Source organism: Anabrus simplex, chromosome 6 (genome assembly GCF_040414725.1).
Source record: "Anabrus simplex isolate iqAnaSimp1 chromosome 6, ASM4041472v1, whole genome shotgun sequence".
In the NCBI taxonomy this organism is placed as follows: Eukaryota; Metazoa; Arthropoda; class Insecta; order Orthoptera; family Tettigoniidae; genus Anabrus; species Anabrus simplex.
Genome location: NC_090270.1, coordinates 262,066,670 through 262,090,320, shown reverse-complemented (window position 1 = coordinate 262,090,320; position 23,651 = coordinate 262,066,670).

The following is a 23,651-nucleotide window of genomic DNA, read 5'->3' as shown; positions in this document are numbered from 1 at the left end:
CGACACTTATGGACAATATTTTGGTGCACATCTCAACTTCCAAAATACTAAAACTACGCGGATAGGGTATCGAAGCAGGACTTCCGAAAATGTTCCCTCATGGATGCAGATAACTGATGAGATTAAGATACTCAGCATCCGGTTCTGTAATAACATACATTAGATGATTAAAAAAACTGGTCCCTTGCCCTTGCATCGGTGAAGAGTATACTGCACCAAGTTAAATATAAGTTCGTGGTGTTACAACAACGAGTGCAATATGTCAATACGTATGGTCTAAGCAAAATCTAGTATATAAGCCAAATTTTACCAATGCCAAGAGTAGTTGGCATCCGTATAGTTTCAGCAGTAGGCTGGTATATCTGGCAAGGATCACTTTTCCGCGTCGCACGACCTACACTCATGCTAGCTAAATCTGAAGGAGGTCTTGGTCTTATAGATGTACAGCTTAAAAGTAAAGTGCTCTTCTTGTTACGGAATCTCAGAATGATGCAAGCAGCAGACAACCGCAGATCCGGCAATTTTTTACTGGGAATGTGTAACCCGGAAGAGATTAAGAACCCGCCAGCATTTTACGATATCCACCACCACGCGCCACATGCACGGTATATGCGCTGTGAGATGAGCTACGTTCCCCGTGGTCTCCTCCTATCTCCAGACATAACAACGAAGAAACTTTATACGTATGTGCGTACACAGCAGTATCAAGCCCCGAAAATAGTTCGCACAGCGATGTTAATAAACTGGAACCGCGTCTGGCGGAACATCTCAAATCGCATTCTCCCTCAAATAATATGTGATACGTGGTATAGGGTAGTTCATGATATCATTCCTACAAATAGCAACCTCCATCGCATCCATATGCAGGACAACGCCGCCTGTGGATTTTGCCGAGCTCCTAGGGATACAATCCAACATAGACTGACGGAATGTGACGTCACCCAACAACTGTGGAGTGAATTTAAAGTGAAAATACATGATATCATAAATCAGCCCAAGATCTATATTGCCTCTGAGTGGACAATTCGACCTACCTTTAGCTTGCGACCGGTTCAGTTAAATAATACTGTAGTGCTCCTCTTAGGCACACATGTACATTGTGTGTTACAAGCCAAAAGACCCTACACCAAACATGAGCTCTTCGCAGACATCAGTGTTAGTGTATACAAAGCCCTCGCGTCCCCCCAGAAGAAGCTCTATATTGGAGACTTTATTAATAAACTGGTAGCAGTCATCTAACTGTCCAACTGTGTGAATAGTGTAACTACTAACATTTCTCTCTCTGTCACAAGAGTGTCGTGAACGTACACAGTGGTGCACGAGTTGTATGGGTTAGCTTGTGTTATTTCTTACTTCTTTAGCTCCTAATACTGTGACGCTGGTTGGTTGGTGTCTATGACTGTAGGCAGGGAATGTGTATCTGATATAAATTCTCGCTCCGTTATTCACTTATTATATAGTATATTGTGTTCGCTGGCATAGAACACTCCAGTTAGTCATTGACTCACAAAAGGTGTGTGTTTGTTGTTTACCAATCTTCTCGTTTGAAGTATATTGTATTTTAATTATATGTATTGTAATATACTATGTTGACAATTAAAAAAAGCCTAACACAGCTATCATCCCGGGCCCAGCACTATCGGACATACGTCAGCAAGCCTCGAGAAGAGAGAGGTGAGAGTCTGGGCTGTAATATCAGTCTCCGATCCCTTGCTCTCAGAAATACGTTCGACGTTTTTTTCTCACTGCTTTCAAGTTTTGTAAATGGAACAATGTGTCAGATGCTTACATTATAATGTGCTTTAGGCTTCCATCATTCTCAATTGAAGTTTGGGCTTCACTGATAGCCTTTGTAACCTCAGTATACGCCACTGGTGGTTAGTTTAGTTTACGTCCTCAAAATCCTGTCTTACGTCTGGAATTTTAGCGATAAGCGTGATGTGATGTGAAGCCTCCAGAGAGGCTTGATGCAGATATTTCTATTTAACACCCATGGGTGACCTCCGCGTCTGGATGTGTGTATTCGATGATAATGAGTAAAGGTTGATGTTGTCGAAATGTCATCTCTTTTCCCGTTGCATTGGGACGTTGTTCAGTAATATAAAAATTCATTCTGTGATATAACAAACGATAATAACATGGTTCTTTTGCATTCTATTGCAATTTGTTTGTCGGTTTGGGATTATCACTCATTATTATTTTCAACTTTTAAGAAGGTCTTAGGTCAATACATGGCATTTTGAAGAATTTTTAGATCATTTTGAAGTGTTTTAATAATTTACGCACGTATTCCTTATTATCAGACTAATAAATGTTTTCAGTTTGCCTTACGTCGCAACGACACAGATAGGTCTTATGGTGACGATGGGACAGGGAAGGACTAGGAGTGGGAAAGAAGCGACCCTAGCCTTGATTAAGGTACATCCCCAGCATTTGCCTGGTGTGAAAATGAAAGACCATGGAGAACCATCTTGAGTGATGCCATCAGTGGAGGGGTCGAACCCACTATGTCCCTGGTAGTGGTATGTAGTTGGTAGCTACATGAGTTAATCCATGCAGCCACTTGCTCCGAACTGATAAAAGTCCACAAGTGACAACGTGAGAACATTATACATTCTTCTTCTTCTTCTTCTTCTTTCTTATCCCAGCAGTTGCTGGTGCTGTTGTCGGAAATGTTCTTGAGTTAATACATTTCATTAAGAAATTTCATTAATAAATTTAATTATCATTGTACCCTTCTTATGTGAAAATAAAGTTTAATACTTATCGCACATGCGCTTAAAGCGCAAATTTTATCCAAGTTTGTTTGTACAATTATGTTCAATTTGAAACACTCTACTGAATTATTTGAAAACCTCTCAATCATATCTGCAGTAATATTGTCCAGCTTTGGAATGTAAACACATCTTCCCAAATGCTTTAGTATGCAGTCCCTGTTGTCACTGGACGTTTACTTGCTTCCTTCCTAATCTTGGAATGCGAATTTCTACATCCAGTGTCTCCATAGGTATTTTCGCAGATTCAACGAGCAATGAGACTTTTCCATCTTTCCCTCTTTTCCTAAGATACTTTTATCGTGTGTGTTATTTTCGCTTTGTCTGAGCACAGTTCTATAGATTCAAGCTGAAGATACTTGATTTAAACAACTGTAACATCTGTTTTATCACTTAGACAGTGAATAGTATTTATAAAATCACAACTAGAAATGGAACGTACGTTGTTTGTCTTACTTCCTCGATTTTAACAAATTCATAGAATCTTCTGTAAATTCCAAGACTGACTCATGCCGTTCTATCCATGGGTCTCACAGTATCCCCGAATGTGATGGCCAACACTTAAAACAAGTTTCATTTTCCCGAAGATTTACGAAACTAGTGATTTATTTTGAAGTGAATACGGCATTTCGCAAGATTTTATGCAGCCACAAAGAGATTTGTTGCTTCCTTTTGTATCTCTGTTACTGCACCTCGCATGTCAAACATACATCCACAGAACTTCCATCACAACAGATTAAAACATAGTTGTTTATGTTTAATCCCAGCTTTTGCCTGAACTTCAGTACAAATAGAACTAGAACTTCCCCTGTTATAACTGATTCACCTTCAACGTCCTCAGCATGAAAATACTTTGTGTTGTGAAGATCGATGAAGCCAACATCCCTCGTCATAGGCAAAATGTAGTAAAGGACATAGCTGGGAAGTCTGAGACGCATCTGTGATTTTGTCAAACATGATCTTTACCTTTCTGTTCTAATTTAACAAGTTTGCTATTTCTAGACATGGATTTTAAAATATTTTAATAAAGGATTTAACATCGGTTGTATATTTTTTGTGGTAAGCTGTTGGCTGATGCGTGAGACTCTAAATCCTCATCTTCTCCGGAGAGTTTAGTATAATTTTTTAAAAGTTCAGAAACAAAGTTAATTACACGTACTGTTTGTCTGCAAATCATCATCTTGTGCTTTTTGACAGCTGTCATCGACAACAACGCATCGCTAACCTCACTGCTGCCATCTTGACGGGCCTAAACCTCAGTGGTACCAACTTAACCTAACTAGCGCGAGATTTGAATAGGTAAACAAAGCCACGTGTTTTTTGACAGCCACGTGCTTTTTGACAGACAACAACGCATCGCTAACCTCAGTACTGCCATCTTGACGGGCCTAAACCTCAGTAGTACCAACTTAACCTAACTAGCGCGAGATAAACAAATCCACGTGTTTTTTGACAGCCACGTGCTTTTTTGGCAGCTATCATCCGCCATCTTTAAACTACAGAGCACCGTGCCGCCCTCTTTATCGCAGTAGCTGCAAATTCGTCACCTGTCATCGGCCATCTTGGCGGGCCTAAACCAACCTTGGATGACCAATGTTAGCGCTCCTATGCTCTTCACGTCGTCTTGTAATTCGAGAGGATGTAGGGAACTTGTAATCCTTGTTAGACTTCCAATGATTAGTGAAAAGCTTGCATTTGGTATGGTCACTTACGTGAGACATATTTCCAATGTGAAAACCGATGTCAAGATAACCCGTTTATGTTTAGAGGACGCTGACAAGGGCAGAAACGTAACCTCAACTTGTGTAGGCTCTTGTAATGAAGCTGAAGATGTTTCATAGTTTTGTTCCACTTGTGGAGAAAAATCTTTGTTCAGTATCTTCGACTTAACTATGAGACGATCCATTTTTTAAGACATGAACCACTCAAAGAAGCAAAGGTAATCGTCACGTATTGGCAGAGTAACACAACCGTCACAATCACAACGCTGTTTTAACACTTGTTGACGCTAATCCTCATGCGCTTCACTACCCCCACCCACCTCCCACCGGCTCAATGTAGACCCGAGCTACCACCAGCTACTAATCAAGTAAACCTGCAAGACAGGTTAGGGAAACTACAAGCAGTGTGATTACAGTGTTAATTTTTTTATTCACAATACTAATTCTATTTTACTAAATTTGATATTTACTTCATTAATTTTGGATCCAGGTTTTTAGACTTTAAGTGAGATTGGTTATGTTGCAGTTTGTATCTTTTGTTTGTTGAAGGGCTCTCCTCATACAGCCTCCACTGAATCCCCCCTTCGAGTGAACCGCAAGACCATTTTCCCCTTCAAAATTGTCTTATTGAGTTTCTTGACATGTCTCATTTGCGTTCCTTGACATCCAGACCACAGTCAGCTATGCATGTACTTTCTGTCCCATCCGCTCGTAGGAAATTACTTTTTTTTTTTTTTTTTTTTGCTAATTGCTTTACGTCGCACCGACACAGATAGGTCTTATGGCGACGATGGGACAAGGAAGGCCTAGGAGTGGGAAGGAAGCGGCCGTGGCCTTAATTAAGGTACAGCCCCAGCATTTGCCTGGTGTGAAAATGGGAAACCACGGAAAACCATTTTCAAGGCTGCCGATAGTGGGGTTCGAACCTACTATCTTCCGAATACTGGATACTGGCCGCACTTAAGCGACTGCAGCTATCGAGCTCGGTGAAATTACTTTTACCAAAATATCCAGCCCATTTCAGATCGGGAATACCAGGCTGGAACAAGCGGATCATTTCGAGTATTTAGGGTGAATCAATCCAGGATGACAGTACCCTAAGAGAGATTGAATCAAGGTGTAGCAAAGCCAATGCAGTGACTCGTAGTTTTTCTGCAATAAGGAAGTCAGCTCCGTAATGAAATTATCTTTACATCGATCTGTTTTCTTGACCGACTTTGCTGTATGGGAGCCACAGCTGGGTGGATTCACAATATCTTATTTCCAAGTTGGAGGTAAGAAACATGAAAATAAGAAGAATGATTTCTGGTACAAACAGGTGGTGAGGTGTGGGAGGGGATATTCGGAATGAGGAGATAAATGCTAAGTTTGGAATAAAGCTGTACACACACATCGATTTTGGTGATAGGGTAATGCGCAGCGAAAAGTTGCCTAGGAGAATAATGGACTTGGCATGAAGGGTAAGAGAAGTAGAGACAGAACAAGACGACGATAATTAGACTCTGTTTTTAATCATTTAAGAGGCAGAGAAATAAACGGGTTCATATAACTACTTGAAAATAGGGAATTACGGGGGCATTTAGTTAATCCACTGAGGTTTGCAGACCGAAGGCTGAAAGACGTAACAGATTATAACGAATACGTATTCCATGTAACACCAAAACTAAAACGTGTTTTATCTTCTACTTACAGTTTAAGAGCCTCCGTGGCTCAGGCGGGAGTGCGCCGGCTTCTCACCGCTGGGTTCTATGGTTCAAATCCCGGTCACTATATGTGAGATTTGTGCTGGACGAAGCGGAGGCAGGACAGGCTTTTCTCCCGGTACTCCTGTTTTTCCTGTCATATCTCATTCCAATATAATTTCATTTCATCTGTCCTTCATTAATCATTGCCCCAGAGGAGTACGACAGCTGGCACAATACCTATCCTCGCCGCTATATGTGGGCTTCATTCATTCCATTCCTGACCCGGTCGAATGACTGGACACAGGCCGTGGATTTTCACTTTCAGTTTAACTCAGAGTCCATTATAATATCCGCCACAGTCTCGTCAACCACATCATTTACTGCAAACCAAACGTTCTGTTTATTTTCCTTAGCACACTATAACTTCTGAGAAGAAAGTCCTATCTTTGATCTCGCTCCTACATCTTCATCTTGTGTCGCTGAGGAAATTAACGAGCTGGAAACTCGGTGCCCATGGGTTACATAAAAGCTCTTCTTTGTATAGAGCGTTGACATTTAGCAGAATTTCGTTCAACTTTGTCATATAAACAAACACTACACAGACTAAGCCAGGACGGGTTGCTGGTGTATAACATACGTCAGCAATGAACTTCGTTCAATTCAAACTTTCAACTATCCCTTTGTGTACTGAGGCATAGAATACAACTCCAGTATTCCATGTGCATCGTAAGAATAATAGAATGAAATGAGTTCTTAGGGGCTTTCAACTTGGCAGGGTGATCTGGTGTCTACAGGGCCCCTGGCTGAGTTTTGCCTCGCTTTCGTTTGGGTTACTTTCCCGTTTTCGTAGTTCCCACAAGGTTGGTAGCAGTTCCTCACCAGGGGTGATGAAATGTCGTATGGCTTTTAGTGCCGGGCTATCCCAGGACGGGTTCGGCTCGCCAGATGCAGGTCTTTCTACTTGACTCCCGTAGGTGACCTGCGCGTCGTGATGAGGATGAAATGATGATGAAGACACCACATACACCCAGCCCCCGTGCCATTGGAATTAACCAATTAAGGTTAAAATCCCCGACCTGGCCGGGGATCGAACCCGGGACCCTCTGAACCGAAGGCCAGTATGCTGACCGTTCAGCCAACGAGTCAGACATCAGGGGTGATGTCGCGGCCAGACAGATTTAGGATAGAATTAGTATAGCTTTAATTTAGTTAAGTAGTTAGTGTTTAGTTATATGTAAAGGTGGCATGTTGCGCGTGGAGCTGGCTATCCGCCCGTGTGCAAGGTGCTACATAGTAGGTTTAGAGGTAGTTAAGTACTAAGTAGTTAGTTCTTAGCTAATAAGTAGTCTGTAAGTGTTTAGTTTTGAATTGCACATTTGGAACATTGTAACTGGGCGAAAGCCTGTTAAGTTCAATAAATAAATAAATAAATAAAAAATAAATAAATAAATAAATAAATAAATAAATAAATAAATAAATAAATAAATAAATAAATAAATAAATAAATAAATAAATAAATAAATAAATAAATAAGTCATAGTTCCCACCCGACTTCCCTTGTTCTCTTTCGGTACCGAACTGTATGTGAAGCCTCTGAAATTGCCTTCCACAGTAATTTCCAATACATCTTTTCTTTGAAGTTTCCTACGTTTTCCTTTCTTCCGTCCACCCACATATTCTTCGCTCCTTCCAGTATGATGATCTCTTGAGGAATATTAGGCACCGTCTGATCAGGAGAGAAATAGCGCCAGCCCTGGCCATCAAAAAGTGGTGTCAGATTTCCATTTGGAAAAGCAAATGCTCATAAATCTGTCTTTCAAGAAATGAAACTCAAACTGATAACGATTCATTCATTTTCATTTAACGAATTGTTTTACAGAGACATCTGTATGGAAGTTGGAGACAAATGTAGCATTCAGTGCAACTGACTCAGGGCCTATGAAACTCCAGAGTATGATCAGGTGAAGCCGCTTTGATTAACCGACTTTTTATATGTCTCTCAGTCATGTTATCCATCGATACTTCAGATCACGGGCGGCAACATGACATCGACCAACTGTTCTCTAACGCCCCTCTTTGATAATATGTCTCTGAGTCATGGTCATCCGTAAATACTTCACATCACAGCCTGCACGGTTGCTAGGTAACATTCCGTCACACAGTTTATATCGCTAATTTCGCACATGTTCTCATGACCCTAAGTCGTAAGACATGTTTACGTCGAAACCTCGTGGTTCACAAGGAAGTTCATTACGTTGCAGCCAACAAAAGTAATATTAGAATTGTCTTCCTGGCAGAAGATAAGAAAACTAAAAGAAGCTTCATCACTGATTCCACAATTTAATTTTAAATTGGTAAAGCCCAGTCAGTGCTAGTTGTCGAAGAAAAGAAAATAAGATCTATGAACTCATGGCTATTTTTTTTCTTTTTTTGCTAGTTGCTTTACGTCGCACCGACACAGATAGGTCTTATGGCGACGATGGGACAAGGAAGGGCTAGGAGTGGGAAGGAAGCGGCCGTGGCCTTAATTAAGGTACAGCCCCAGCATTTGCCTGGTGTGAAAATGGGAAACCACGGAAAACCATTTTCAGGGCTGCCGATAGTGGGGTTTGAACCGACTATCTCCCGAATACTGGATACTGGCCGCACTTAAGCGACTGCAGCTATCGAGCTCGGTCATGGCTAATTCGAAATGAATGTTCAAGTTTAAATACATTACAGTTATAGGGTTTCTAGTGGGCTGTAGTAGATAAATACCCAGATTCTATTGTAAATATCATGCATGCTTTTGGGTAAGCAAGAAAGTTGTTCAAGGTGTAGGTATATTAGCTCTGAACGTCTTCCTTCAGATTTTGAGAAATCATACGAGGATTGTAAATGAAGTAGTGACAATATTGATAGGGTGCAATGTTTAATGAACTAACAACTACAATTGCATTACGTTCCTTCAATATGAGGAAAGCAACGGGAAACTACCTCACTCCTCATTTCCCTAGTTCGTCTCTACAGTGATGCCTAGGCCATCTATGACAGCCGATGGCGGAGCTGTTGAGGATTCAACAAGCCTTAGGGCTGAAGACTGAACATACATGCCTTCAATGTAGTCACCCACAAAGTCTATTTCTAAATGTTAGGAAGCCTTGCGGACCGTTAGGAAGTCGTTCTCTGTTGATGCAGCGACTGAGCTCTCTACTGCGCGGAGTAGGCCTACAGATGCCACGGAAATCGGCGGCCTCGGAGGAGTTCTTTGAACTTCAGAAGCAGGTCAAAGTCACTAGGACTCATGTCTGGTGAGTATGGAGGATGTTCCAAGACCTCCCAATGCCACCGTTGCAATAAGAGCTTGACACTGTTCGCGACATGACAACGTGTGTTGTCATGCAATACGATAGGGTGATCGTCTTGCGATAAACGTGGATGTTTGCGCCTCATAGCCGGACGCAGATGTCGCTCCACAAATCGGCAATAGTAGTCACTGTTGACAGTTTGTCCCTCAGGCACAGTATGCGTAATAATACCATCGAAGTTGTATGCTACAATCAGCATACGCCAGTCTCTCAAACGCCCAAAATCTTACCCGTGCAAACCGAACCGCAGAGGTCCTGTGCACTGTGCATCGGCCCGTCTCGGGTCGGTTCGGACCAGCGTTTTGTGTAGGGGCAACTCGGCTAAGCTCGGCTCAAATCTGCTCGGGTGGTGGAGCGCTGCAGAGCGAGCGAGACAGTCGTAGGGAAAGAGAGGGAGCGCTATTGCTCAAAATAGAGGACTGGGGGTCTGTACTCTGATCAACTTAACGAAGTCGTCTTTTGAACTTTCCACCGTGCAATGCACTGGGGAATGCACCCTGAGAGGCCCTGGCATAAGCCTCACCCGACTGGATTCCTTTCAAAATTTCTGTGGACGTGGCGAACCTGGGTGATGCCATTCATTCAATTGGCGATTCAATTAACGCTCGTAGTCTTGTGCCCACTTCTTATCAATGGCGACAATAAGCTAAAGAAATGTCTCTCCTTCGTTGCGATATCTGTGCAGGAGGATGCCAGCTAGTGCATACCTGTGCCATTTCAGTACGTCGGTGAGTTGATGTGAAACCCAAAGGGACGCAATATTCCTCATGTTAAGACATTTCGTCAGTATGTGCCTGTCAGTTTGATGACTGAGATCAACCTCTACGGATAATTCCAGGACAGTCCATCGATGGTCTACGGAAATGAGACCACTCACGATGTCAATCTGATCTTGAAGAATGGACTGTCAACCTGTGCGGTGCAAATCCGTAGTCTCATTCCGACCGGCACGAAACGCTTTGATCCATCGAGCAACCATCCTATATAGTAATGAATTCTCTCCACAGGCTTCACGTAATCCTCCATAATGTCCTGATCATTTTTGCCACGGGCAACCTCGATTTTAATCCACGAACTCTCATCACATTTTGAAAACATGCTTTAGAGCGGTGAAATCGACACTCTTCACTTTGACGCCACACAACAACAACACACCGAACTGGATGCCCGTCAAGTGTAAACTAAATATCGAAAACAGTGCCACCTGACCTCTCCCATATCCTATTTGCGCATGTGAGATCTCCTGCGAGTGTCTGGACTACGTTGTCACTGCTTTATTAACAGCCCTCGTGTGTACAGTTCATATTAGTAGGCTATCTAAACCATAACGCAAATATTTATTATCTCATTCATTTACTTTAAGATAATTTACTTTGGTATTATTTGTCGTAGGCCGGCCCCGAGGTGTAGAAGTGGCGTGCCTGCCTCTCGCCCGGAGGCACCGGGTTCGATTCCCGGCCAGGTCAGGGATTTTCCTCTCGACCTGAGACTGGTTCGAGGTCCACGCAGCCTACGTGATTAGAATTGAGAAGCTATCTGACCGTGAGATGGTGGCCCCGGCCTCGAAAGCCAAGAATAACGACTGAGAGGATGTGTCGTGCTGACCACACGCCCCCTCGTAATCTGCAGGCCTTCGGGCTGAGCAGCGGTCGCTGGGCAGGCCAAGGCCCTTCCAAGGGCGTTAAGTGCCGAGGGTTTGGTTTGGTTTGGATTATTTGTCGTAATGGCAACCGAACTAATTAAACTATATCAATTTAATTATTAACAAAAAGTAGGTTCCCAGAAGGAATTAGTAATTTAATTCCATCGGTTGCGAAGATTGAAGTATTCAAATTCTTTAGGCATTTTTTCAATGGTGGAATTTCCAGCCTTTCATCCCAGCGTGACAGCGGGCTCGTCAGTTTTATTATCATACCTTTCCACCACGCTGGTGGCTAATGCACACTTGATACACTGCAAGCCAAGCCATTGCTAGGCGACCCGTACTGCGCATCCGGTGCAATCTCTCTTAAGGAGATATAGTCGTCTAGTTGTAATTCCCCTTAAAGTAATAACCATTATCACCACCGCTGTTTAACTAATGAATGAGTAACTATGTTTATGTTGTTAAAAGTGACTTATTCAGATATTTGAACAGGTTTCATCTTTCAACCTACTGAGACTCCTCATCCGTCAAGGAGGACAACATCACGTCTTATAAATATGGTCATAGTGTGTACACTGCTGTGATAGCGCCGTCTGTTCTAATTCTCCCCTTAATCTGCTCATCAAGCGTCTTGATTACCTCCATTACAGTGGCAGGCCACGCTCATTAGACAACGGCTTCCCTGAGGTATCATAGCAACTTTAGTAAGAGGAATTATTATCAGCTCAATTCCATCATTAACTATCGTAATTTCTCAGTTGTTATGACTCTGACATTAAATGCAAATTACTAAAGGAACCCGTACGTGATCGGGCCCGGCTTTGATAAGGAGGCTAAATCTGTTTTAATAATATTCAAGTTATAGTTTCTACGTTTTTGAAGACGTCAAATACCGCCGGACAGAGTGGGTATCGAACACGCCAAGGTGGGCTTGGCTACTTAACTCGGCAAATCTATTTTTTAAATACAAATCGGTAACTATTACATGGAGTCAGTACTGTAAAATACCGAAGATATTCCAATTAATGGAATGTTACAAGAAATAATTAAACTATACGTTACGTATCCAACAAATATTATTTAGACTTAACCTTAAAATTTAGACAACCTTCTGAGGTATTTCCCGGACTTCAACAATTTTGTAGAGTCCATGACACCTCCTCGTGCACATTCTTACTACGTATGAATTAACGAAGACATTGAACATAATCCAATCCCAGTAACGGTTGACCACCAACTGGGGGACAGAGCATCTGCCCACCGCAATCATCACAATCACATGTAACTAGTTTTGTTATTATAATAAAATATCCAATATATTCCAATTAACAAACTGTCACAAAATATATCAGTAATTAGGCACACGATTAAAACTACTACCAACTCATTATTTACAATCACTGGAAATTTGAAAGCATTACTACTTGTAGTTCCAGAGGATTGTGTGCCTATGGTGAAATATTGTGATCATAGAAAACATTAAGCGATGTCATATTAATGTGATAGCAAGTACTGTATAAGGTAATACTTCCCGTTGAACTACAAGGCTGAAATATTAACACTATGTGAATAAAACGCCATTTCTTCAGGAAACAATTTTTAAAATGTCGAACGTTTGCCCCCTGATTGGTTCAAACACCGTTTTAAATTGCTAATTGCGTGGTCCATTTCATATAGGTAATACTTACAAATAGTTGTTGAGATACAAGGTTGAAATTTTCGAACAATGTGAAGGAAACGTCATTGATTCAGACAACATCATTTTCAAAATTTTGAACTTTTGACCCTTGGCACATCCTTCCATAAATGTTAAATGGCCCTAATTCGATTCCTTGTCCCTATCGTTTGATTTATAATAATTATAAATCAAATAATTATTATGATGAGTTAAATATGAAGACACCAACATCTCCTTGCGATGATGGGCCACAGTGTCCATGGGGGATAGGTCAGGCGACTTTCAGGCGTCTTGGCACTTTGCCACCCTCTGCGGCACACAGGGTCGAGGTTGTGGCTAGACAGTTCCGGTGAGGACATTAGACTGTAAAGTGCACATGATATTATGACTGACCTCACTGAGTTCGCAGTACCCTACTGAACTGTCTTGATGAGTTCACTCAGTGTCGTCAAATCTTACAAGGGAAGTCTATAGTATGGCGAACAGCGTTTTTGTCGAACTGTTGAAAGGTTCATATAAATGAGTAAAATATCATTGGTAAAAATATACACCATGTACACTACCACATGGTTTATAAGATTATAAAGAAGCAGAAATTATGCAATTCTTACCTGGGGTCGGTACTAGAGGAGTAATGTGTTCATTACGATGTCCAGGAAGCCACCGGACCGCCCCCCCAGAAGTACATTTACCTTCATAACTTAATAAAGAGCAGCACTCATCATTCTACATTGCTGAAGTAGCTACTTGCATGGATATTGGCCGACGTAAAATGGAATCTGATGTCATTCCCGTCGTTGATGATAATTATATTCCGTTACTAAACCCGGCAGAATAGAAGCACAAATAAATAGAACATGTAAAGGAACAATCGCTCTACAGAACGCTAGATGCCTAAAAGCAACTTCGCGGCCCTTTGCTTGATCACAGTGCAATGGTTTTGTCACTAACTAGACCTAACCAATGCAGATCAATGGTTTTGTCTTACTGCTTATCTTAGTTCCTAACTAGACAGGTTGGCAGCCTTGTAGACCGCCCGACCACACCCTGCGCGAGAAGTAAACAAACAGCAGTCATTCCGTGCGTAGATGTTAGTGATACACGGGATATAGTATTGATAAAATCAATATACACTGACTGACAGAGCAAATGCAAGACCAAGAAGGAGTGGTTCGAAAGGGAGGAAAGTTGGGGAAAGAACAGAGACGGCACGGACGAATAATTGATGTTTATTTCAAACCGATATGCAGGTTACACAATGCGCACGGCATCGACTCAGTAGGATGTAGGACCACCGCGAGCGGCGATGCACGCAGAAACACGTCGAGGTACAGAGTCAATAAGAGTGCGGATGGTGTCCTGAGGGTTGGTTCTCCATTCTCTGTCAACCATTTGCCACAGTTGGTCGTCAACCACCGTGGACACATCCCTATGGGTATCGGCTGCGATTTGACGAAGCGACCAACCTGCCCTTCTCAGCCCGATCACCATACCCCTCGTAAAGTCGTCTGTCTGCTGGAAATGCCTCCGTTGACGGCGGCCTGGCATTCTTAGCTATACACGTGTCCTGTGGCACACGACAACACGTTCTACAATGACTGTCGGCTGAGAAATCACGGTACGAAGTGGGCCATTCGCCAACGCCGTGTCCCATTTATCGTTCGCTACGTGCGCAGCACAGCGGCGCATTTCACATCATGAGCATACCTCAGTGACGTCAGTCTACCCTGCAATTGGCATAAAGTTCTGACCACTCCTTCTTGGTGTTGCATTTGCTCTGTCAGTCAGTGTATGTTTGCAAATTCTCTGGAATGGGCTTTAATTTTCGAGATTTTACCATTTCGATTTTGAAAACTAAATTATAAGCCATCGTATAAGCCAGCTTTCAGAAAAGCTTTCTCGTAGGATAGTGGTCAAGGCTTTGGATAGGTAATACAAGGTCAACTAGTTCATGTCTCCTACACTCATCTTATATTTCATTTAATTATAAAGCAAACAATTTTATGATTTAAACACAATAGGAATGCCCTACAGAGAATAACAACTTATTTCTTGTCCTTCTCCCAATCACCTATCGTTGGCACTAATGTGGACTATATCCGGTTTTACTGTCTGAAGCCCATCTTTACGCCAACCGTATGTGGAGGGATGAATTCACTTTTGCGGCATCCTGTGGTGATTGATAACGTGAGGATTTCACCAAACTGACCCAGCTAAGAGTCGAACCCGGACACTGTTGATCGCAGTCCGCAATGTTGACCATTCAGCCTAGGAGCTGGACCTCAAATAATTTTAGGGTAGCATTCAACGTAGTACTTTTTAATTTCGTGTGGCTATTTCTAGCCTGGTTCAGCCATAGTAAGACAGACCCTCCGACGAGGGTGGGCGGCATCTGTCGTGTATAAGAAACTGCGTGTTGTCGTAGTGGAGGATAGTGCTGTGTGTGGTGTGTGAGATGCAAGGACGTTGGGGACAGAACAAACACCCACTCCCGGAGCCAAGGGAATTAACTACTCAAGGTTAAAATATCCGACCGGACAGGGAGTCGAGCCCGGATTTCCCCTGAACCGAAGATCACTACGCTCACCATTCAGCCAAGAGACTGGACAATGCCGTACTGATTCATCTTCATTTTTTTTTTTGCTAGTGGTTTAACGCCGCCTTGATACTTCGAAGGTTTTCGGCTACGCAAGAAGGGGTTAGGACTGGACAGATAGCAGCCGTGGTCATAATTAAGGTGCGGACCCATTTGCCTGGTGCGAAAATGAGAAACCATGGAAAACCATCTTCAGAATTGCCGACGATGCGATTCGAAACCATCATCTTCCGAATGCAAGCTCACATGTATACGACCTTAACCGAATGGCCAAATCGCGCTCGGTTAATTGGTCTTAATAAAATATGTATCGTGTCAGAAATAACACGCACCATGAACCAACTTCACATAAAACTTCGTCTGTCGTTTTAAATCTCTCATTGGATTGTACACTTTTTTAAAATGCAATGCACCGTGAAAGTAGCCTTCAAAAGTTAACTGTTGAGAGCAACGTCTGAGGAACCAGATTACGTGGACGAGTACCAACATCAAGGATCGACATATGAATGGCTCAGAGTTCTGTCCAAGTAACGGCACTGAAGGCTTTGGATAGAGACGAATGGCGAGTTATGGTCCATCAGCTGTTGTTATTTGGGTCATCAGTCCATGCGCTGGTTTGATGCAGCTCTCCTTGTCACCCTATCCTGTTCTAAACTTTTCATTTCTACGTAACTACTACATCCTACATCTGCTCTAATCTGTAAGTCATATTCCTACCATTCTTAACGCCTACACTTCCCTCCAAAACTAACCGAACGAGTCATTTTTTCTGGTCAAGTTTCACAAAAATCTTTCTCCTCTCACTAATTCGATTCAGTATCTCTTCATTCATAATTTGATCTACCCATTTCATCTTCAATTCTCCTGTAACACCACATTTCAAAATCTTCCATATCTTTCTTTCTGAGCTAGTTATAATCTACGTTTCACTTCTATACTATGCGACACTCCACACGAAAGTATTCAAAAACATTTTTCTAATTCCTATATCAAAGTTCGAAGTGAGCAAATTTCTTTTCGTAATAAAGACCTTTCTTGCATGTGATAGACTTGATTTTATGTAGTCATTACTTCTGACATCTTTAGTTATTCTCCTACTTAAGTAAAAATATTAACCTACTTCCTTTAAGACTAAATTTCCTAATCTAATATTTCCTGCATCACTGACTTTGTTGGATTGTATTTTATTACATTTGTTTTAATTTTATGTACTTTTAAATTATTTTTTTACTTTTATTTTAATTTATTTTCATCTTGTTGTGACACAGAATGATTCAGCAATTTTTTCAGGTAATAATAATAATAATAATAATAATAATAATAATACAGAATTTTTTCAGACCTCTTGAACTGATGTCGTCCAGGTTGCCTGCTTATCATTTTTGACATTCCGATTGTGTTGCTGTTTAACAAGGTGGGATTTTACTGGTCAGATACTACGGCTAAGCTAATTTAATTTTGTCAGACAACTCTACGTGTGCCATCAGAGATCTGTAACGTGCCGACTACAAAGTCATGTGGTGCCAAGATTTCTGACAGCCCTGCAAGGAAAGACTACCTCAGCCATAGTCGACCATCAATCTCGCAACGATGGGATGAATATTTTTCTGAACTTCTAAATTCGATGAACCAGAAGGAACGGTAGAAGCAGATTTTTTTTTTACAATTTGCTTTACGTTGCACCGACATAAATATGTATTACGACGACAATCTTCAGCGCTGCCGACAATGGGGTTCGAACCCACTATCTCCCGAATGCAAGCTCAAAGCTGCGCAAATCTAACTGCACGGCCAACTCACTCGGTCCAGAAGAAATGATTCCCACCTGAACTGACTGAAAACTCGAAGTTATTGCGGATGTGATGAGTTGCGTTAGAACAATGTGAAATATTAACACAACATGACAATGTTGACAATAGCAATACCTGTGCTATTGAAATAGATGAAGGAGTGAGGCAAGGCTGTGTTCTAGCTCCACTCGTTTTAAATATCTTCGCTGAATGGGTATTTTGTGAAAACCTGGAAGGAAAACAGGAGGGGATCGTTATTAAACACAATAAACAATTACAATGCGGTCATGGCATTAATAAGGTACAACATCCGAATTTGCCTGGTGTGAAGATGGAAATAATGTGAAATTATCTTCAGGGCATCCGTCGGTGGAATTGGAACCGAATATCTCTCGAATGCAAGTTGACAGGCACGCAACCCTAACCGCACCTAAGAGTAAGTGACGAGAATGGTATATGGAGGGAAAGATGAGGATCAACAAGACTTCTACCAATTGAACAGGAAATTCGCATGTGATTGTACCACAAATAAATCTTCTTTTTAAGAAACTAAGAACGCACGTGCCTCCTTAATAAATGAAACCTTTCCTTGTGACACGTAAACCAGCAAATTTCCTGCAAAATAAATGTGTTTAAAACTGCGAGATAATATCTGTTGTACATTAAAATGATTTGAGAGCAATTATTTTAACTTTACCATCAACATCACTCATTAAGAACCAAATGTCTGTTATTATAGTGTCGATTTTATGAACAATAGAAGCATTTATAATCCACTCCTCCAAAAGTCCTCAAGGCCTTGGTACAGCAACGCACTCCTACTTACTGAAGGGTGAAGGCCCCCGAGTGTGTACTTGCTGCGGTCATCTTACTTTGGTACACATCCTTACGTAGTGCGCGGACCTTGTTGATCTGCGCCGTAGTCAAAAACGTCCGAGTACCATCTCCCTCATCCTACGAGACGACGAGCAGTCGGTAGACTTCGTCATACTTTTTAAGAGGGATAGTGACCGGTTTTATCGTGTTTAAAACTGTTCTTAACTTTTAAAAAGTTTTCTCTAATTGTTAACTATGCTTTTATTCTTTTGACTATATGTTAGTTTTTTTTGCATGTTTTAACATGGTTTTAAGATAATTTTATAGGAAAATAAGACATTACGAATTAGATCCAATCATACATTTAATTCATAGTCATTTTCCACGCAGATCGGACGCTATAGCCCAACTTGGCAGGTTCAATATTCAGTCAGTCCTGTGGTATTTGAAGGTGCTGAAATACGTGAACGTCGTGTCGGTAGATTTACTGGCACATTAAAGAAATCTCGCGGGACAAAAGTCCGGCACCTCGGCGTCTCTGATAACCATAAAAGTAGTTAGTGGGGCGTAAAATCAAATACATTTTTCTCATCGTTATCAATTTTTTGAAATCCTAGTCAGTGGGTAAATTTAAAATTTTAATGTAATATTTTATGTCGTGTCATTTCGTACCATCAGGGACCAATGAACTGCATATTAGGCCCCTTTAAACAACAAGTATCATCATCATCATCATCATCATCATCATCATCATCATGGCTGGTACGGAGGTTGCTTTACTTTGCTTTACGTAACGTGTGTTTTCGATACTGTATGAACAGACCTGGTCCTTGACTTCCATTCCTTACTCACAGATCTGCAAATCCTTGACGGTCTTTAGAGAGCTACATACATACCGTGTACTGTAGCCTGCTCCTAGACTCAAAGTAATACGCTCCGTATGGTGGTGGTGTGTGTGATTCGTGACCTCCCGCCGGGATGAGACAGGTGCAATGAATCTCCCCTTAATTGCGATGTACCGTGCGATGTCCTAGCTGACGCCACGACACGTCACTGTGTGACGTAGACCACAGCGGGAGACGAGTCTGTTTATACCCTCATTTTCTTGTCTTCTAGTTCACTACCAGCTCAGTTTCTCCAAGATTATCAACGTTGCTTTGGTCATCAGCAATTGCCAAACCTTCTTCTCCTTCATCCTAGCGTTTTCCTGGTGGTGCAAGGTCCAGTGGCTTTTGCCGAATGTAGTGATAAATTAATTTTTTTGTTTGGTCCCTTGGCTGAAAGGTCTGTTTATTGGCCTTCGGTTCAAAGGGCTCCAGGTACGAATCCCGACGGAGTCGGTGATTTTAACTGTATATTGATAATTCCCGTGGATCTGCGACCTCGTGCATCTGTTCGTCTTGATACACTTCTTTTCATTCACTACCAACCACCACAGAAATACCTGTGACATAACCACACATACTGTTCCCGTGTAAACATATGCTCTTGGCTCAAATCACAAAAAGATTAATCCGTTTACCCTCCAGGGTTGGTTTTTCCCCAGACACAGAGAGGGATCCCACCTCTACCGCCTCAAGGGCAATGTTCTGGAGCGTGACACATTTGGTCGGGGAGATACAACTGGGGAGAAGGACTAATATCCCTCCAGGCAGCTTCAACTGCTATGCTGAACAAGGGCCTTGTGGGGAAGGGAAGATTGGAAGGGATAGGCAAGGAAGAGGGAAGTAAGCGGCTGTGGCCTTAAGTTAGGTACCATTTCGGCATTTGCCTGGAGAGTATCTTGGAAACCATGGAAAACCTCTTCGAGGATGGCTGAGAGCAGAACCGCGATCGTACCATTTCTCTGTTATCGCGCTGAGCCGGTAATCGAACCCACGCCTTCGGGGGTGGCAGCTAATCACACTAACCACTACACCACACAGGCGGACATTATTATATTAATTTAGTATAATAGCCAGGCGACTTTCCTTGCTAAGGGAGTGTTATTATAAGACCACTGTAGTCAGCATAAAGACCAGATGAATTGCATTGCCAGTATCAGAGCCAGGCAACATTTCCTTGTAAGGGCAGTGTTATTACCATACACCTATAATAAAAAGCATTATGTTACTATTTCGAATATACAAGCATGAGATCATGAGTATTTGATTTTGTCGAGAGTATACCATGTGGTACAGCTGCGCCTATTCACTCACACTCAGATTTGTGCAAACCGCAGATCATTTATTTATTTATTTATTTATTTATTTATTTATTTATTTATTTATTTATTTCCTCGGATCTTACAGTAATTAAACTAATAGATCTTCCAAAGAACACATTAACTCCAACCTAAGCTATATATTTGTGAACTAACATGGAATTAAATTAAATTAAATTAAATTAAATAGGAGAACTCAAAATAAGATAAAAAAGGATAATTCATCGTCACCACGGCAAAATGGCCCCTGGTCAGCTCCTATTGGAGATATGCCTGCCATGGCAATACGTCACCAAACTAACATAACAAAACAGAATTGAGTAATTGTAATTACAAAGTTACATGACAACATAAAATAAGGCAATTTTTCAGCAACGGCAAAACAAAACAGAAATTGAGCTAATGTTCGGAGAAGCAGTACCTGGCAACCCAACATAAGTAAAAGAAATACCTTCCGGCAAAGCAAAACAAACAATAAGAATGGCACAGTGGCATACCATGGAAGGTTACTGGCCTTCCCTCCTCCTGTTGTGCCAGCGAAACTCGTCTCTCACGTCACGCGTCTGAGTGTGCAGCCACTGTCAATACTCAACCTGTCTGCTTCCTCATATCATGACCTATATTACTGACTCAGGCTTGCTGACACCAACTCACCTGTTACTAAATCTGCTGAGCTGTGCCTACCTATGTTACAACATTGTTCACGGACACTTTTACCCTACATCTTCAAGTCTAATTATATTTGCATTAACTCATATCACCAGAATCTATAACTCTATAACTTAAACGCTCATACAGTTATATCCTCCAAATCCATCTCATACCGTCTCTTTTACACCACTCTGTATCAAACCTCCAATCCAATCGCAACAATTTCTACCACTGAATCACTCTTCACCGACCTTACCACCTCACAATTTTTCCAAACACTCTCACCAAACGCTATAACTCTCTATTACTTAATCACTCTTTTCACCAAACAACTTTCCACTTATATTCACACCCATCTCATTTGAACTTACATCAACACCATTTTCTAACTTACTTGCTAATATTACTTAAACCGAAACATCTTTCATTATTTACAATCTCTTTTCTATTAAAATATTTCCAAGCCAAATCCACCTTAAGTTATACCACCATGAATTCATAATACCTTACGTTTCATATATACAAACCATTATGATACAACAACTGCAATATCACCTTTCTCTTCCACTTCATCACTCTTCACACTTACCCACCTTTCATTCTCCACGTACCAATATCTATACTCCCCTACCTCATAGTAAGCCAAACCGCCTTTCTTATATAAAATCTTATTTAAACTGAGAACTTTCATGCAACCCTGTCTTCCCAATCATATATTTCCAGACCAAACTCCACACTAAATTATACCACCATGTCTTCCTATTAACTAACCGTTCAAATAATCACATGCTAATTTCGTCCCTCCAATTTACTTACTACATACCATCAACTCAACCTCTTATTCATAATCTCTCTGACCATCATATTTCATTATTCATCACTCTTTCCATCACACTTTTTATTATAAACATAATCACTCTCTAACTATACTCCACTTACACCACCTCTTAAGGCCTTTACCATACTCGCTTCATCTCCATCCCAAATTGGACGTCCTAATATCTTGCAATCTAATTATTTACAGATCGAATCACCTTTCATTATTACCTAGCTTACTACTAATACTACTTGACTTTTTAATTCTCGTTACTATGCCTCCATCATTTTTATCTTTCTTACCCATTAGTTCCTTTAAACTCATGCTTCTCCCTTTATTCATAGTTCCTCTTACTTATGCTTCTTCTCCCAAACCATTATTTTCACTATGCGTTTGTCCACTTGACATTTCTTGTGTTTTCTCTTCTTCATCACTTCAGTGATTCCTTCTGCAATCGACTCTATGATCTCACTGTTCCTTCGTGCTCCTCTTACCTACCTTTCCTCCGATCTCCATGCTATACTAAGCTCACACGGCTCACTGCTTCCATTTGTTCTTTCCTTGACACCATGCCCGTTTTCTCCGGCGCTGCTTTCTATTACCTGCCTTTCTTCCACTCTCTTCCCCATCACTGATTCCTGAATCAGACCCTCATTTAATTTGTCACATTCCAAAATCTTACCAGTCTGCCATTAGTTACCGCTAATTGGTGGCCCCCGATATGCGCTCTTAATCCTTGAAGTCTTGCCTTCACTAAATGCTTCTTTAGGATTTTCAGATTCTTGTTACCTTCTCTTCCCATGTCTCTATTAATCCAAAATTTTCCACTCTGTAGGTTCCTCGCGTTTCTTATCACTATTTCAGCCATCAATGTGGATAACTACTTGTATAGGCCTGTTAGCATGCGCTTTACCTATCCTTTCCACGTCATCTATAGCTACTTCGCTGAAGTTAATTTTGTTCTGGATGACGTCCACAACTTTATAAATTGTCCCCATTTTGTCCTCTCCCTTTTCTTCCGGCACACCATATACAGAGTTATTCAGGAAGAAGGAACAGATTTCAAACATTTATTTCTGCCAAACTACAAAAGGTAGAACCACAATTCCAACGTTCCTAGACAGAAAAAGGTTTAAAATTTGAACAGTCCATGTAGAAGCGCCTCTGATGCAAGTTCCAATCTCGGCTGCATTGGCGCTGGTGCTCGTCGTGCGTGTCAGTTGGAGTGTACGCAAATGGCGACACAACAGGACAAAGCATTTTGTGTGCTGCAATTAGCAAAATTAAAGTCCATTATTTGAGTTCGACGTGCTTTTCGCCGTCAGTTTAATAAACAATCGCCTTGGCATAAGCAGATTTATCAGTGGCATCGAAAGTTCGTTGCATCTGCAATGGGAAAAGCAAACTTACACTTTCATTTCTTCGTTGTTTGAATACCAGTAACCACTAGAAATTATGCCAAAAGAAAAAAAGCAGCTAAAAGTATTCTTCTTCGGCAGTTGATATTTGTGGAAGCAGCATTATACATAGAGGAAAAATAAGTATTTTTCAGGATATGCTTGCTAGTGGCTTTGAGTCGCACCGACACAGATAGGTTTTATGGCGGCGATGGGAGAGGAAAGGCCTAGGAGTTGGAAGGAAGCGGCCGTGGCCTTAATTAAGGTATAGCCCCAGCATTTACCTTGTGTGAAAATGGGAAACCACGGAAAACCAACTTCAGAGCTGCCGACATTGGGATTCGAACCCACCATCTCCCGGATGCAAGCTCACAGCCGCGCGCCTCTAACTGCACGGCCAACTCACCCGGCGACAGGATATGCAATAGTGCATATATGCCTACATATATCCCTGCTTTTAGTGCATAGATTCATGCATATTTTAACATTTTTAGTGCATATGAATTCGCCCTCTAGTAATAACGTTGACAA